This window comes from Halichoerus grypus, chromosome 6, assembly GCF_964656455.1.
Source record: "Halichoerus grypus chromosome 6, mHalGry1.hap1.1, whole genome shotgun sequence".
Classification (NCBI taxonomy): Eukaryota; Metazoa; Chordata; class Mammalia; order Carnivora; family Phocidae; genus Halichoerus; species Halichoerus grypus.
In genome coordinates this window covers 170,940,474-170,958,179 of record NC_135717.1, presented here as the reverse complement: position 1 = coordinate 170,958,179, position 17,706 = coordinate 170,940,474, and the positions used below count along the sequence as shown (strand labels likewise).

At 38.8% G+C, this 17,706-nt stretch overlaps 1 protein-coding gene across 3 annotated transcripts in view; it reads left to right on the top strand.

Annotated features, from left to right (window-relative positions):
- The window catches only part of MRTFA (myocardin related transcription factor A), a 199,808-nt gene that overhangs the window by 18,073 nt on the left and 164,029 nt on the right, over nt 1–17,706 (top strand). The window contains exon 2 of one of the 3 annotated variants that reach the window (XM_078076665.1): nt 15,318–15,379. The exons of 1 other annotated variant lie outside the window; for it this stretch is intronic. The gene's annotated coding sequence lies outside the window, so the exon portion shown is untranslated. Of the gene's footprint in view, nt 1–15,317; nt 15,380–17,706 lie in introns of those variants that run through there. One more of the 3 variants, XM_078076668.1, reaches the window with a different exon arrangement.

The following is a 17,706-nucleotide window of genomic DNA, read 5'->3' as shown; positions in this document are numbered from 1 at the left end:
ACACTTAAAATGGGTGCATTTTATTGTAAGTAGAGTATACATCAAAGTTGATTTAAAAAAACACTGTTGGTCAACATTCTGTGGACTAAACACAAGGTGTTTGTATGCCAAATTTGGCTGAGGTCAGCCAGTATCTGACAGCTGATCTATGTACCCCCTAACATGTGCACAGTACAAAAATGCCTGGCCCATAATAGGTCTTCAGATTTCTGTTGAATGAGTGGGTGGACGAATAATTGCAGCACCATTGTAAGAAAATACCCCATTCTTCATCCTCCTGCAGTTTTCCAGCTTCAGTCATTTTATAGAGTTAATTTGGCTTCTCCTGGCAGTAGTACCTTGAGTACAAATGAGGTTATTCACTCATTCAAATAGTTGCTGAGCATCTACCACATGTAAAACCCTGCCTAAATAAAGTAATTGCTAACTCTGAAGAATTACACAAATGTCCCTTGATTATATATGTGAAATTAACATTCAGTTTAAAAAACAAAGGCTGCATAAGCTCTTGCTTAGAATCTGTTACAGCTACCGTTTCTTTGTCTGGTACATTTACACTGCTATCTGTGGAAAATAGCATGGGCTTAATAATAGACTCTGTTCATTATAACTTTTCAAATGAGAGGAAGGAAAACATTTCAGAATATCATTCTGGTATAGCTATAGAAATGGCAGATTTCTTCCTTTCTGATTTAGAGTCTGTGAGGGATGAGTGACCTAACTTAACTTGGTTGCTAGAACCACCTTGTTTCTTGGTCTTCAGTTAGTGTGTGGTTGTATGCTGTCTTCATCAGACTTGATTATGTAGACTTTTATAGGTCACCAGGCAGAATTACTACATGTTTTTTCAATCAGAACTTTAAAAACACTGGTCATAATTCTGTCCTGATAATTATTACTTTCTTGACTGTGATCAGGCTGCCCTGAATTCTCTGAACAGCTTTCTTCCTCCTAATTCTCCGAACTGTGTCCTTGCGCATTTTTTTTTTAATGGTGTTTGGAATTTTTTTTTTAAGTTTATTTAAGTAATCTCTGCACCCAGTGTGGACCTCAAACTCACAACCCTGAGATGAAGAGTTGTGTGCTCTTCAACTGAGCCAGCCAGGAGCCCCCATCCTTGCCCATTTTTTAAAGTTAGCCTCAGGCTTACCTCCTTTACAAAACAACTCTTCTTGATTAATATAATGTCATCTGACCTCGAACTTGTTTTCAGATTTTCCTCTCCCTATAGTGCTCTTTTCCAATTTTTCTTTTTTCATTGTCACATTTCTTTTTTTTAAGACCTTTTCTTCCTGTTAATATCATAGTTCATTGAGGGATAGTAGCTGCTCCTAACTGATAACTTTTTTTTTCTCCATGTATCTATTGTAAGAGTTGTACCAAGTGAGTTGAGTAAACAGAGATTGATGGTAAATTCTAGCATGAAGCTGAATAACATGCAGTACAGGGTCTGTAATGGATGAAAGTATAGTACTTTAGATAACTGTGGACCGAGGTCTTTTCTCCTTCATTTTTCCTTGGCACATTCCCCTGAAAAGGAAGCCAGGGAGATTAAGAGTTGCTTCTATCTGATAATAGCCCAGAAACTTAAGAGGAGGCAGTTCCCATAGAAGCAATCTGAGTCCAGTAAGAGAGCTTAATGAACTGCCTTTACCTGTGCAGTAGTCAGAGTATGTCTTTGTGCTGAGACGTCAGAGGGACTGAGAGAAATTTAACAAGAACGTAGGAATGGGGAAAAAAGTGGATATTGGAATTGCATATGTGTGTAATCTTGGTAGTTTATTTTAATTCGAAAGAGTCTATTGTCCTCATTGACAGATTTCTCTGATTTCTCTGACAGAACTGTTTCTTTTTAAGCCCAAGCTAGAATTAATATCAAACTAAAGAAGGGCATTCGTTTATCTGCCATTCAGAATATCCTGTTTCAAATACCTCTTATCTTCAGTGAGTTCAGAATCTTCTTTAGTCATTTTCACTATCCCAAGATTAAATATACTTTCATTTTACATTCCTCTCAGCAGTGCACAAAGGTTCCAACTTCTCCACATCCTTACCAATCCTGGTTATTTTGTGTATGGGTGTTTTTTGTTATTGTTGTTGTTGTTGTTTGATAGTAGACATCATAATGGGTGTGAGGTGGTAGTCTTGTACATGTTTAGTGATTTCATGTATGATGGGTAGCATAGTGTTGTCTCTGTTGATATTATCACATGACTGTTTTTCCCCACACCAATTATCAGTCATGCCTGAACGGCTTATTATTATGATTATTTTTACTTGTTACTATAAACTCCATAATGGCAAGGACCTTGTCCAGTTTCATCACTAGTACCCCTTGGGCTGAGATAATATCTGACACGTTACACTTCCTTAGTATTTGATGAATGAATGAATGAATGAATGAATGAATGGAATGTAGACATAGTGTAATGGTTAAAACCAAAGACTTGGCATCAGACAGACTTGGATTTGAATTCTGATTTCCTCGTGTATAAAATAGGCTTGATAATGCCTTCCTCATAGGATTGTGGTGAGATTAAATGAGATCACACATGTAAAACCCTTAGTATAGCACCTGGCACATTGTAATTATCTGATGAGTGGTAGCTAATATTATTAGAGAGAGGTCAGCTGGCCAACAGGGCATCAGTGGGCTTGGGGTTTAAAGATCCTCATTCTGTCACTAATAAGTTATATAATATTGGAACAAGTTGTCTAATCTCTCTGGCCTGAGTTTTTTTTCTCTGTAAAATAAGAGCATTACGTTAGATGACCCTTAAGGGCCCTGCCGTAATTTTCATTTGATCCTTACTGTTGTGACTGTATTCACTCCAGCAATCACTACCACTTTATAGTATCTCAACCTTAATTACAGTAGATCGTTAATCCCAGAGTCTGAATCTCAGAAGTGTCTAAATGATAGAATTAACTTAAAATAACTTAAAAAAAATTTTTTTTAGAGGGGGGAAGGGGCAGAGGGAGAGGCAGAGAATCTTAAGCAGGCTCCATGCCCCGTGCGGAGCCCAAAGCGGGACTCGATCTCATGACCCTGCTGTGATCATGACCTGAGCTAAAATCAAGAGTCAGACGCTTAACTGACTGAGCCACCCAGGCGACCATAAAATAATTTTTTTTTTTAAAGATTTTATTTATTTATTCAACAGAGAGAGAGAGCGAGCGAGAGAGGGAATACAAGCAGGGGGAGAGGGAGAGGGAGAAGCAGGCTTCCCACCAAGCAGAGAGCCCGATGTGGGGCTCAGTCCCAGGACTCTGGGATCATGACCTGAGCCGAAGGCAGCTGCTTAACAACTGAGCCACCAGGTGCCCCTAAAATAATTTTTTTTTAAAGAAAAGATCATTTCATTTCAAAAATTAAATCATTGAAATAGTTGAAAAATAAGTTGCTTTAGTGAAAGAATAGTTGTTTTAGTGAAAGGTGTTTAGTAATGATTTAATATGCCAGGATGTGTATGACCGCTCAATGGACATAGAAGTGGAGAAATGCAGATTCTAATGTAGATTGCAATGGTAGTTTGGTGGTTTTGCTGAGTTGTGTTGTACTCACTTGTTGGAGAGACTTTGAAGATACCTTTCTGTCCGTTTGCTGTGCTACTGATTGATGGAGGAAATAAAATAATCAGTAAGACTTCCGACTTCTGGGATGTTGCTGGTTGTGTCTCTGCTCTTAGCAAATGTGGGACCAGATAGGCAAACTCTGTCTGGGTTTGAGAGAAAGAACATTTCACCAGTTTGCCCAGCTAGGTAAGATGTTATGGCTCCATCCAGCATAGTTAGTATTATTATTTTTTATACAAATAACTTAGAGCAGAGAGTAGAAGAAATTAGTTTTTATTAAGTATCTGTTTGCTAGCCACTGTTAGGTACTTTCATTTATGCTGTCTTTGATTTTGTTGATAGAATGGTTGTTTTTGTATGTACATGTTACTCATTGTCACCAACCCTAAATCACTTACAGACTTTCCTGGACTTGGGAATGGTCCTTGTGCATGAGTCTCCCTATAGCTTTTGTTAGGGACTCATTGCAGTCACTGCAGCCCTAAGAAAGTATATGCTGCCTTTAAGGAGGAGCTCCTTTGGCTTAATTAAGAGCAAATAACTTGGGGCGCCTGGCTGGCTTGGTTGGAAGAGCATGTGACTTTTGATCTCAGGGTTGTGAGTTTGAGCCCCATGTTGGGCGTAGAGATTACTTAAAAATAAAATCTTGGGGTGCCTGGGTGGCTCAATTGTTAAGCGGCTGCCTTTGGCTTAGGTCATGATCTCAGGGTCCTGGGATCCAGCCGCACCAGGCTCCCTGCTCAGCGGGGAGCCTGCTTCTCCCTCTGTCCCTCCCCCTGCTTGTGCTTGCTCTCTCCCTGTCAAATAAATCAATAAATACCTTAAAAAAAAAAGATTACTTAAAAATAAAATCTTAAAAAAAAAAAAAAGCAAATAACTGTGATAGCTTGCCACAAACTCCCTTTCTCTTTGGAGGTGTTTTCTAGTGGTCTGTCTCCAAGTAGGAATCCTACATGCTTTCCCCACTGAAAGATATTACAGTTGATGATAGGCCTCCAAATGAAACACATACACATACGTATATAAACTTATTTTATCTATTAGTACATTGGTCATGTAGAATTTCTATAATTTAGATCTTTATTTAAACATTTATTTAATGGAAAGAGTATGGGCCATTGGAAGCCACTTAACATTGGGTGACGTGACTGTCGACTTCTCTGGGCCTGTGTCCTCATCAACAAAATGGGGATATACTTACCTTGTAGGGATGTTATCAAGATCGAGTGAAATCATGTGAAGAAATCTTGTGGGTATTCTACAAATGTTGGTACTGGCTCTCACTTCTTCCATTCTGACGTTTAAATAACTGAATAAAAAATCTTGGCGCGGGCGCCTGGGTGGCTCAGTCGTTAAGCAGCTGCCTTCGGCTCAGGTCATGATCCCAGCGTCCTGGGATCGAGCCCCACATTGGGCTCCCTGCTTGGCGGGAAGCCTGCTTCTCCCTCTCCCCCTGCTTGTGTTCCCTCTCTCGCTGTGTCTCTCTCTGTCAAATAAATAAATAAAATCTTAAAAAAAAAATCTTAAAAAAAAAATCTTGGTGCATGACTCAGTTTGTTAGTGCTTTTATTAAGATTGTTAGTCACATGCCCCAGGGAATGACAATGGAATTTATTTTTCTTTCCTTATCAATTGCAAATTCTATTAGCAGTGTATTCTTGTTCAGACTTTGGAATGAGAAAACTTTTTTTTAAAGCAGAATTAAGTGGATTTGCTTCAGGTGGCTTTCTAAGATCTGGCAAATTTGGATAGGAAAATTAGAATTGTTTTCATAGTGGAGTTCATCCTACCTGGAACATAGTTGGCAGTGAGAAGAAAGGTTGTGCAATTACATACATTCCTTATCAGATGTTTGGTAAAGCTTATTTTTGCCTGAAACACTGGAGGAAGTCCCTACTCCCTTTCAGTCAAGAAGCTGATTGTGGAATAGGAGATGAGTAAATGAAAATTAATCTGACTCTGGCAATTGGAGAATGAGAAGAATGCTAACCCCCAGGCATCTGGGCTTGTTTCTGTTTTCCAGAGATCTCAGAAGTCATGACCCATTAGTTGTAAGCATTAAAAAAAACCAAAACAAAAAAAAAACCCCAAACCTGTAGGTAAAGCTTGGACTGAATAGCAATCTAAAAGATTTTAGGTTGGTATTGGAATTGCAGAGATGATTTCCACTGGCCAAAATTTTGGTGTTTTGGTTTTACTCATCTACAGTTCTTGGTAAAAATTATTATTCTTTTTCAATCCCTTCTCCTCAGAGTGGCAGGAATGATCTTAAAAACATAAGCTGAGGGCACCTGGGTGGCTCAGTTGGTTAAGTGGCTGCCTTTGGCTCAGGTCATGATCCAGGGGTCCTGGGATCGAGTCCTTCGTCGGACTCCCTGCTCAATGGGGAGTCTGCGTCTCTCTCTACCCCTCCCCCTTGCTCGTGATCTCTTTCTCTCACTCTCTCAAATCTTTAAAGCAAAACAAAACAAAACAAAAACAAGCTGAATCACATCACTTCTCTGCCTAGAACCCTTCCCTCCATGGTTTCCTGTTGCATTTAGAATGAAATCCAGATTTCTTCCCATGACCTACATTGTATGCATGCTTTATCTATACCGCTCTCACCACTTCTTTGATATCCCTTTTCCCTTCAGTCAGTTCCATTATCATCAGCTGGTTTTACTTTAGTTCTTTCAACTTTCTTTACCACCGTATCTAAAAAATACTTTCTGCCCACAAAGCCCCTCCTTTGTTTCCTTTTTAACTTAGAGAAATTTATAATTACAGTTGACCCTTGAACAACCGGTGGCTTAGTGGCACTGAGTCCTGTGCAGTTGTAATCCATGTGTAAGTTTTAACTCTCCCCAAATTTAATAGCCTGTTGACCAGAAACCTTACTGATAACATATAGCCTTACCAGTAACACATACTTTATGTATGTTTTAACTGCTGTACTTATACAATAAAGTAAACTAGAGAGAAGAAAATGTTATTAAGAAAATCATAAGAGAAAATATGTTTACAGTACTGTATTTATTTAAAAAAGTCTGTATAAGGGACCTGTGCAGTTCAAACCCATATTGTTCAAGGTCCAACTATAGTTTTCTGTTTGATGGCTTGCTTGCTTGCTTGTTTTTGTCTTCCTATGCTCCAAGATTATAAACCTTATGAGGGTAGAGACCATGTTTTATCCTTTTTATTTAGCACATGCTGACACATGCTGGGTATTAAATAAATATTTGTTGAGTGAATTACTTATTTGGTAACTTCTGCTTTATAGAGAGATTCTTTAGTTCATAAAGGAACAGGCATTTACTTGTTGATCTGACAGTCTATAAAATGATAAAGGTCAACATGGGCAAAAAAAATGATTGGGCAAAAAAAATGATTTGGTTGTGTTTTTTTTTTTTTTTTTTAAGTAATGTCTACACCCAATGCAGGGCTTGAACTCACAACACCAAGATCATGCTCCACTGACTGAGCCAGCCAGGTGCCCCAAATAGTTTGTTTCTTTGGGTTGTATCTTTCAGAATTAACTTAGATGGTGCCTGGGAAGCTTTTCATGATTGGCTAGGGTTGGATTAGGTCTCCCTGTTGTTTGGTCTATGACACCATGTGCTTGCCTTTTATAACAATAGACTCCCTACTAGATTCCCTGAGGGAGGGAGAATTTAGTTTATCATTGTATCCTCAGCCCTCAGATTGGTGTCTGGCACATAGTAGTTGTGCTCAATAAATATTGGTTCAGTGAGAAATAAGTATTAAAATTGAAGTGTTTCTTAAGAAAAGAACAATTTTTACACTGGTAGGTTATGGAGCTCATTGGTCCCAAGAATTACTTTGTTCTTTGTTTTTCAAGTTAAGTATCATGACATAAGTTTTTATTTTTATTTTATTTTTTAAAGATTTTATTTATTTGACAGAGAGAGACACAGTGAGAGAGGGAACACAAGCAGGGGGAGCGGGAGAGGAAGAAGCAGGCTTCCCGCGGAGCAGGGAGCCCGATGTGGGGCTCGATCCCAGGACCCTGGGATCATGACCTGAGCCAAAGGCAGACGCTTAACGACTGAGCCGCCCAGGCGCCCCGACATAAATTTTTAAAAGATCTTTATTTTGGAAAATTTCAAACACATATAAAAATAAAGAGAATAATAAAATGAACCACCACCATGTCCCTATCACCCAGCTCCAACAGTTATCAACATATGACCATTCTCGGGGTGCCTGGGTGGCTCAGTCGTTAAGTGTCTGCCTTCAGCTCAGGTCATGATCCCAGGGTCCTGGGATCAAGCAAAGCCCCACATCGGGCTCCCTGCTCAGCAGGAAGCCTGCTTTTCTCTCTCCCACTCCCCCTGCTTGTGTTCCCTCTCTTGCTGTGTGTCTGTCAAATAAATAAAATCTTAAAAAACAAAACACAACACAACATGTGACCATTCTTGTTTAACCTTGCTCCCCCTGCCTCCTCAGTATTTTAAAACAAATCCCAGACATGATATCATTTCATCTGTAAATACTTCAGAAGGGTATAATCAATTTAAGAACTAGTTAACTCTTGGAAAAACCTGTTAAAAAAATTCCATTTGTCTCCTTGAATCTAATTGTAGATGCCAGCTGGTGAATTTCCATGTGTTAAACCACTCCCAAGGCTTGACTCACTATTGAAAGCATACACTCCATTGTAATTGCTGAGATAGCAGCAGTTTGTTAGAATATGTTATCATGGTTGTTTCTATTTGGGTAGAGAGAGGTTACCAATAAGTAAAGCTCCTATGTCAGAGATAATTTTGGAGATGTATAAAGACAGATGATACTTTCTGACATTGTGCATTACAGGCCTTTGAGATTTTGTCTGGAAAATGAAAATGAAATATGGTTTGTGGATTAGTAGGATAAATTCCTGTAGTTCTTTGTGAGTGAATTCCTGAGAGTCACAATTAGCAGTAAAATGAAAAGTAAGGGTGTCAGAAGACTCAGAGCTAGAAAGACTCCTAAGCCTTGAAAGGTTGAGGGTTTAGAACTTGGGCCAGAGGAAAAGTTACATTAGAAGTGGTTATGGTTAGTTTTATTCTAGAAGTTTAAATTGTGGCCTAGACCTCTGTAAATAGCCTAGGTTAAAAGACATTTCCTTTGGGAAGGGAAGAGAGGCACTCTTTTCTTTTATCAAATATTTTAAAGGATTAAATACTATCTTGTGAAATTTGAAGATTGGCACTGAGTGAATGGTTGGACTAGAACAGTGTTTTCTCATGATCCCAGTTTTTTGTGGATAAGAAATGAAGCAGGGATGGAAAAGATCATAAGCACCTTTAACTATTTTCTTTAACCAGTCATGTAAGAGAACAAGACTGATTCTAAGAGGCTGCAAGTCCTAGCCCTGTTAGGGCTGCAGCCTTGCTTCCTCCTTAGCTTCAATCACCACGTGAGTCTTTCGGTAGGAGATGGTGGCTGTGGTGATCATCCCAAGTTAATTCTTGGCAATTTATTTTGAAAATCCACTCTTTTACTCCTGCCTTTATACTCCCATAACCGTTAGGTAATTCCTTTATTAAAGTACTTAGTACACAGTGCCTTGAATAGGGATTTTGTCCTAATCATCTGTGTATCCTTAGCATCTAGCACATGGTCACTTGGAAAATATTTGTTGACACATGATGATCCCTTTCCAGCCTTGAGTTGGTATGATTTTGTGATTTCTCCAGTGGCCTGGACCAGAAGAATATGGGAATGGTGCTGTTCTGATGTAGGCTCCTCTCTGAATTGTTTTTCTTCCTAAATGGTGTTTGTTCTCTGACTCTTAACCATTTTCTTCTTTTGGGACCTTCCAGAGAACAGAGGGAGAGAAAAATTTGTGTTTAGAATAAGAGGACTATGTCATACTGTAGTTGATATGTTAGGATCACTGGAATCTTCCAGTTGCAGTCAGGATGAAGAATTCAGTGTTGATAACAGATGCTAGGAGCTCATTCTCTTTTGTTATTCTTCCTCATTTACTGAGATTTGACCCCATATCTATGACTGTGAGGTGGAGTGGATTTCAGTCTTGATCTTCAAGCTTTAAAGGATGTGGTCAGTCATTGGGAATTAAATCAGCACCATACTATTTCTTTTTTCATGTATGTGGTAACTGTTGAAATTAATTTGTTGTAAAACTGTAGAAACTACACTAAATTAAACCTGTGGTTTATTATCTAATACAGGATAGTAAAAGAGAAATGTTAAAAACCATTATTTCATCAACCTGACTATTTATTTGTTAGAAAGTTGGAAGCTGTCTCAAACTCAACATATACAAAACATTTAAATTCATTTTCCTCCTATAAGCTTTTTTCCCACCAGCAGCTTTCCCTGTCTTATTTTATGGCACCTTTACTCTTTTAGTTGTTCTGGTCAAAACTTTGGACCTTATATTTCTCTTATACCCCATATGCAGTCTGCCAGGAAAACTTACAGGACCTGTGTTCAAAATGTATCCAAATCAACGACTTCTCACCGTCATTCTTGCTACCACTGTGGTCTAAGCCACTGTCCTCTCTTGCCCGGATTATTGTAGCATTTCCTAACTGATTTCCCATCTTCTACTCTTTCCTTTATTTTCAGCACAGCAGCCTGAATCATTCTCATTATACCTGCGTGAGATCATGTCACTCCTCTGTTCAGGGCATCACTCCTCTGTTCAGAAGCCCTGCAGTGGCTCTCCATTCCACTCTTGAGGAATTAACCATAAGGCCTTATCTTATCTGGTCTTCTATTAACCTTTCTGACCTTACCTACCGAATCCCCCTTGTTCACTCTGCTGCAGCCACATTCTTGCTGTTCCTTGAACAGGACAGTCCTGCTTCTGCCTTAGGGCCTTTGTATTGGCTGTTCCGAATGCTCTTCCTCTAGATATCTGAATGGCTAACTCTCATCACTGTCAAATCTTGCTTCGGTCACTTTCTCATGAGGCCTACCCTGATCATCTTATGTAAACATTTAACTCCTTTGCCTCAAACACTTCTGATTCCCTTTATTGTGATCTACCTTTTTTCACCTAAACGTTCATTATATTTTAAGATCTGTATGCTTCCTTTTTTATTCCTTGAGAGTGAGTTTAATGTATTCATTTTATTTATCTATAAGCTCTGCTTAAATGCAGGTAGACTTAGACAAAACTTTGGTTATCTATAGACCTGTCTGTCATTTTCAAGCATCCAAAAGAGTGCTGAACCCAAAACCAAGGAAAAGAAAAGCAAGTGCCTTAGATAGTCAAGAAAGAATTTTTGAGCATTGTTGACAATTCCTGAGAAGACTTGAAGTGCCAAAAGTGCTGGGAGTAGTTGGTTCTTCCAGAAGTTGAAGGAGTGTGTTGATGAAACTGGCAGTGTCTGGTTATAAATAGATCAACATTTTTTGAGAAACATAGGTGAAAGGATATGCAAGGAAAGCAGAGAAAGCAGAGTAGAGTATAGTGGTAGTCATAGTGGACAAGATTTGAAGTGACTAGTGCAGTGAATGAGTGGTAGACTCTTGAGAACCATGATGGAGAGCCAGAAGATAAGACACATCTTTGGGGAGTGGAGATGGACTAGTGCCATAGGAACACCTTCAGATAGAAAATGCTTTAAAGCCATAAGCAGAAGGACCCTTTCCTTTGATACCACTTGACACTTGTTAGGATAGCTATTATCAAAAAAACTATGAGGAGAAACTGCAACTCTTTTTTTTTTTTTTTTTTTTAAAGATTTTATTTATTTATTTGAGAGAGAGAGAGAATGAGAGACAGAGAGCATGAGAGGGAGGACGGTCAGAGGGAGAAGCAGACTCCCTGCCGAGCAGGGAGCCCGATGCAGGACTCGATCCCGGGACTCCAGGATCATGACCTGAGCTGAAGGCAGTCGCTTAACCAACTGAGCCACCCAGGCGCCCCGAGAAACTGCAACTCTTGTGTATCACTGGTGAGGTTATGCAATGGTACAGCCACTGTGGAAAGCAATTTTGTGGTTCCTCAAAAAGTTAAACATAAAATTGCCATAGGATCCAGCAATTCTACTCCTAAGTAATACCCAAAATAATTGAAAGAGGGGACTTAAACAGGTCCTTGTACACTAGTGTTCACAGCAGCATTATTCACAATAGCCAAAAGGTGGAAACAGCCTAAATGGCCCTCCACTGATGAATGGATAACGAAATGTGGTAATGTACATACAATAGAATTTATTTAGCCTTAAAAAGGACATTCTTTTTTTTTTTTTTTTAAAGATTTTATTATTTGTCAGAGAGTGAGAGAGAATGTGCACAAGCAGGAGGAGTGGCAGGCAGAGGGAGAAGCAGGCTCCCCACTGAGCCTCTCTTGACTCTCTCCTAGGTCCAGCCAGTACTAGGACTCTGAGGGGTTACATGGGCTGACCTTTCTGACTCCTCCACTTTCTCCAGGAGGCCCAGTACACTTACTGCTCTTTGGAAGTGGAAGAAAGAGTAAGTAGGGGGATCAGACAGAATGAGATTAAGGTTTTTCTCATAGGTGTTCAGTTCGAGGAGGTAGGAGGTATGTGACCACACCTTGTTAAGGCTGACTGCTTAAAAACTGCAGTTCATTCATTTAATTAGGAATTGTTTTTTCTCGGAATTTTTTTGATCTCGGAATCAAACCTTTGTATTGATTGTCTTTCCTCTTTCCTCCTTTTCCTATTTTCCCCTTTCATACCATTTTTTAATTACTTTCCTTTTATTCTTTGCATCTTTTTCTCCCCAAATGAGACAGTAGCATTCTTTCAGATGAACTGCTTGTTTGAAAGAAGACCCTGAATTCTGTGCAATTGCTTATTTTTGTGTGTGTGAAGTTTATATTTTAGAAGATGAGGACAATGTCATCTTACTTAGATTGTAAAAATTATTCTCATTTCCTTTGGAATGTAAGGGAAACTTTTAAAAGCTGCGCTTCCAGTAGAGATTCTCTGTGAGCATGTTTTGAGTCATAAGCCTTGAAAATAACTGTTAGAATTTTTTAATGCCTAAATTTTTAAGGAACAGCCTTCCCAAAACTTTAGGGCACACACATCTAATTTTTAAATTCTTTTCCAAAGTTAGGGAAAGAGTGTAGGTATTTAAATTTTTCTTCTGTTGTTATTTCCAAAACATTTTCTGTTTTAATAAAGCAGTATGTTCCGTAGTATGTAGTAGGATAAATACACTGGACTAGTAATCAGATTCTGGCCCAAGTGTTTCTGTTACCAAGTCACTGAACGTCTTCTACTCTGGTTTCTCAACTGAGAATGAAGGGATTGGATGTGTAAACTTCCAAGGTTTAGTTATAAAGTTTTAGTCATTCTAGGTTTTATTGGCATTTCTCTAAAGCCAGTAATATAAAAGATTAGAAGAACTTTGCTTACAATACTGTTCACATAAAAATATAACTCATTTCAATGTAACATAAGACTTGGATTCTAAAGGGGCTTAGTCAGTGGATGACTAAAACAACCTTTTTATAAGATGGTCTCGTGTAGAAATCAGTTTCAAAATACATTCTCTGACAACATTGAACTAAAAATCCTGGATCTCATTTTGATATTAATAATTGTTAAGTAATTTGTCATTATCTTTTATCTTCTTTCTATTCATCTACTTTTAAAAGATAACTCATCACTCTGTAGGAGTTGGCTTTTTCTGGTATGGCTTCCCTTGAAATACTACTGCTTTAGTCTTTCTCCCCTAAGTGCCTTTTCCTGAGAATAAAGGATTGAGTTCATACCTTTGCATAATGATTTAGAGAGTATTTTAAGCTTGGCATGTTAAAACCTGGCTGACTCCATTAATATGTGGACAAACTAGCACATTAGAGCATTTTTAAAGTTCCAAGCCACAAGTTGTGCTTTAAATGAACATGGGCATGTATAAAATTAATATTTAAGCCTTGAATAGCACAGACATTCAAAATGCCCATTGCCCTGGGTGACTGATTTTCAGTAAGGCTCTTGCTTGCCCTGCACATTTCTTCCTTTGCTTTAAACAGTGCCAAGAGCAGAGTCAGGAGAGGGTTTATTCCTTTGGCGCTCTGCTACCCTCTGCTTTCGGCAGGCAAAAAGGCTGCTGTTTTACTTCTTAAACTCCTACCATATGGAAAGTTTCTATAAATAAATCTTGGATTTATGATTGGACTTCTAAATTTGTAACCTCTACGATCCATGACTAAAGCCAATATAAATACCTATTTAAACATACAGACGGCATACGAAGCTGTGGCACTATTTCAGTGAGTATGGTCTCCAGCCACAATATCTAAATTATCAATTCAGTTAATTTCTTCTGTCTCATTTGGCATGAATGAGGACTTCATTTTGTTGTCAAGCAAAAACTAGTGAGCTTGGTAGTTTTTAGTGAATCCACTTTGACTTTTTGTACCTGAATTGTTGGCATAATTATGTGGCAGATGTATTCATGAAAATGTAAAAGTGCATTAGATTTGACAAACTAAATCACTTAAATGTACTAAAGGAAGTGACTTAGAGGAATCCTTTTATAATTTATTTTGTAAATTTGAGTCAATCGGTATTTCAGTTAACAAGAATATAATGGGCACCTGTTATGTGCCAGACACTGTGTTAGGTCTTAGGGCACATTGAGTTGTATGAAAGATGGTTTCTGTTCAGAAAAGTAAGAGAAAAAGAAAAAGGGAAACCTGGGGACAATAAAATGTTTTATCGCTCTAATGGAAAAATGGACAAATGCCACGTGAGTGTGGTGGGGAGGCGAGTAGATTAACTCTGGGGAATTGGAAGGCTTTAGAAAAATATTTCAATTAGATCTTTAATAATAAAAATTATTTCTAACTGGCTATATTGTACTGAGTGCCTACTGTATACTAAGATTAGTTCATGTTATCTACCCGGGAAAAAGGAAGAGCATTTTATGCAGTAGGAAAACAGTGGAACTATCAAAGACTGTGTATCCCAGAAGTAAGAAGTTTGGTACAGCTAATGGGGAAGGGAAGGGAGATCAGTGGCTGGGTGGGATCAGATTATGAAGGACCTCAGATACATAGTGCCTGTCCCTGCCACCATGTTTTTGTTCTCATTTCTTTGCCTGAAAAGCCTTTCTCCTCTCTTTGCTGATGTACCTATTTTTAAAGGTCCAGCTTTTATGTGAAGCTTTCATCCCCTTTTCTCAAAGCTTATTATTTTTACTGAATGATTGTGCAAAAGAGTGTACCTCGTAAAAGGGCACACCATTTCTCGTAGTCTAGCCTGATCTCCCCAGCTAGTTTATTCTGAACGACAGAGGATGAATCCTCTTTAGCACCTGGTATAGTGCTCAGCACATGGTGGGAACTCAAGAGACACATAATGAATGGATGAATATGGAACATTTGTAGATATATCAACCATTGAAACAGCCCAGCTACAGTGGTTGAGATCACCTACATTTATTTAAAAGCCATTTCTTAGCACCAGTAAGAGCAATTTTCAGAGCTACAGGTCAGTTGTGATTTAGACTTAAAATGACTTAATAAGAGTAATTATCTCAGGGTTGTTGAGGATTAAATTAGTGCATTTTAAGCACTTAGAACAGTGCCTGGCATATATAAGTGCTCAGTCAAGTGTTAGCTATTATTTAACTCTACCTATTTGGGCCTTTTTGCCAGGGACAGAGCTCACCCCCTGTTGTAGGCATGAAGAAGATAGAAAGGAGATAAACAGCTTCATGCCTTTGAAACCAAATGCCCTTTAGGAACTGGAAGCACTGCTTATTATGCATGAACTTTTATTTTTCTGTTTGTGTTTTAGTGATCGAGGGGTATGATTGGCATGGAATTGAATTTCATCTGTCTGTGGGAGTTGTAAACAAGGTAGGTCCCAGGTTTATTTACTTTTTCCTGCTCCTTTCCTAAGCTGTTTTGTTAGTATTTTAAGTTCTGAACTAGAATAGATCAGATTGGATTATTGTTTAGGGAAGCACTCTCATAGCCCCATGATAGTTTGTCATCATTGATTATCTAATGTTGTGGACTATGTCTAGTATCTTGTTAGAATTTATTGAATGCCAAGAAACAGCACAAGCAGTTAAAAATTTTGGTGGTTATAGAACAGAACTATGAATTCACACACATGCTTATACAAACCATGATCCAGTCCTTAGAGGGCAGAAGTTCTTGTATTAGAGCCATTATGTAGACCAACTTGGGGTAATGGCTGACAGGCTAACTAATTCTTCTGGTCACTCTGACACTCAGTAGCTTATGTGAATGGTAGACTAAATGCAACAAGGGGCCTGTTTTGACAGTAGCCAGGCCATCATGGCAATTATAAAATTTTGTTACTGATGACAGAATCTGTCTATCTGCAACCACTAGAGTTTGATTTGACACAGCATGCTTGTGTTCCTGTCTTAAGCTCTGGGCTAAACAAAAATATACCAGATACGGCTTGGGTTCCTGTATCTGTCTTGTGTCAGATGCCCACAAAAAGCTATAGATGGCGGCTTCACACAGCTTTGCAAACCTATTTCTGTCAGAACATTTCCTGTCAAAGTAAGGTAGTGCTAGTTCACGTGTAGTTATAGTTTTCTGTGGTCTTAGGTTTGTGGAGATCCCATTGCTCATTGGTGCAGGAAACTTGGATCACTCAGAGAGTGAACTTGATAGCCAAAAAAAAAATAATGACACTACTCCCTACAATCCCCCCAACCAGGAATCTTATAAACTTGTGTATAGGGTTCTGTGGGTTGATGACAGCCTTGGACTCTTGTTGCACCTGCACATAGAACAGCAAAAGTTTTTGAGACAGCTTGTCTCTCAGTCAGAAAGAACAGTAATCATAAATACATTGCTACAAGGAAAAACAGTTGAGTTACCTTTTTTTTAAAATAAGCTTTATGTCCAATGTCAGGCTTGAACTCACGACCCTGAGATCAAGAGTTGCATGCTCTACCAACTAAGCCAGCCAGGTCCCCCTTCAGCTACTTTCTGTAGCAAAGGGAACCATGGTCCTTGGAATTGACACTACTGCCTAGGAAGTGAGGTAGGGAGGGTTGATGAAAATTTAACTTCTGCTTGGGATGCCTGGGTGGCTCAGATGGTTAAGCGTCTGCCTTCAGCTCAGGTCATGATCCCAGGATTCTGGGACCGAGCCCCGCCTCTGGCTCCTGGCTCGGCTGGGAGCCTGCTTCTCCCTCTCCTCTGCCTCTCCCCCTGCTCATCTCTCTCTCTCTCTCTCTCTCTCTGTCTCAAATGAATAAAATCTTAAAAAGAAAAAAAAAAAGTTTAACTTCTGCAGATGAATCCCCTTCATTATTATCTAGAGGCCTGAATGTTGGGGTCTGGTCTGGGTGGTCAGTCAGAAAATTCCCTTCTTTCTGTTTTCCTGCTTTTTATTGGGGTAGTAATAAACAGGAACTATTTCATGGAAATACTATAAGAATTAATGGAAAGGAAAGCAACTAAAATTTACTGAACGCCTACTAAGGATTAGGCATGCTACTGTAAATGCTATTCGGCATGCTATTTTCACACTGTGTTCTTTTATTGAAATATATAAAGTTCATCGATATTATACTTTTTCAAGTCTGAGTGGATAACATCATGGATATTACCGCTTTGAGCTCTTTTGACCTTTATTGTAGCCATTTAGAGGAAGGAGAATTAGATACTGATACATGTTGCTCCATTTATGTCTGCTGGAACCTTCTTTTATGAAGAAAAAAAGAAAATACCTACATGAGTTAGTGGAATTTTTTGTTCTTGTTTTTATCTAGAAAATAAAAACAGACTTGGCTACTAATTTAGCCAAAGGCAGAAAGGAGACTAGCAGGTCTGAAATTAGAGACACCTGCGCTGTTTTGGGAAGTTGAGACTCTTGACCCAGGCTTCGCTGAAGTGGATGCAGGGGAGGTCAGAGTAGGTTAATATTTTCATAGCTCAAAGCAAATGTGAATTGTGGTTGTTCATAGGTGCAGTTTCGCTTGATCTCTGTAGTTGCACATGGGTAAGTAAAATACAGTGCTGCTGTCTCGGACAGTTTCTGCAAAAGGCCCTCAACCAATGCAAATTAATCTTCTCCAAAAATAACAAAAAATCCCGTATTTGGATGTTTGCTGGCTGAGGGAATTGACTGTTGTCAGCTTGCTGGTGAAGAAATTGTCATACATTCTTTTAAGATGATTCTGGATTTGATTTTC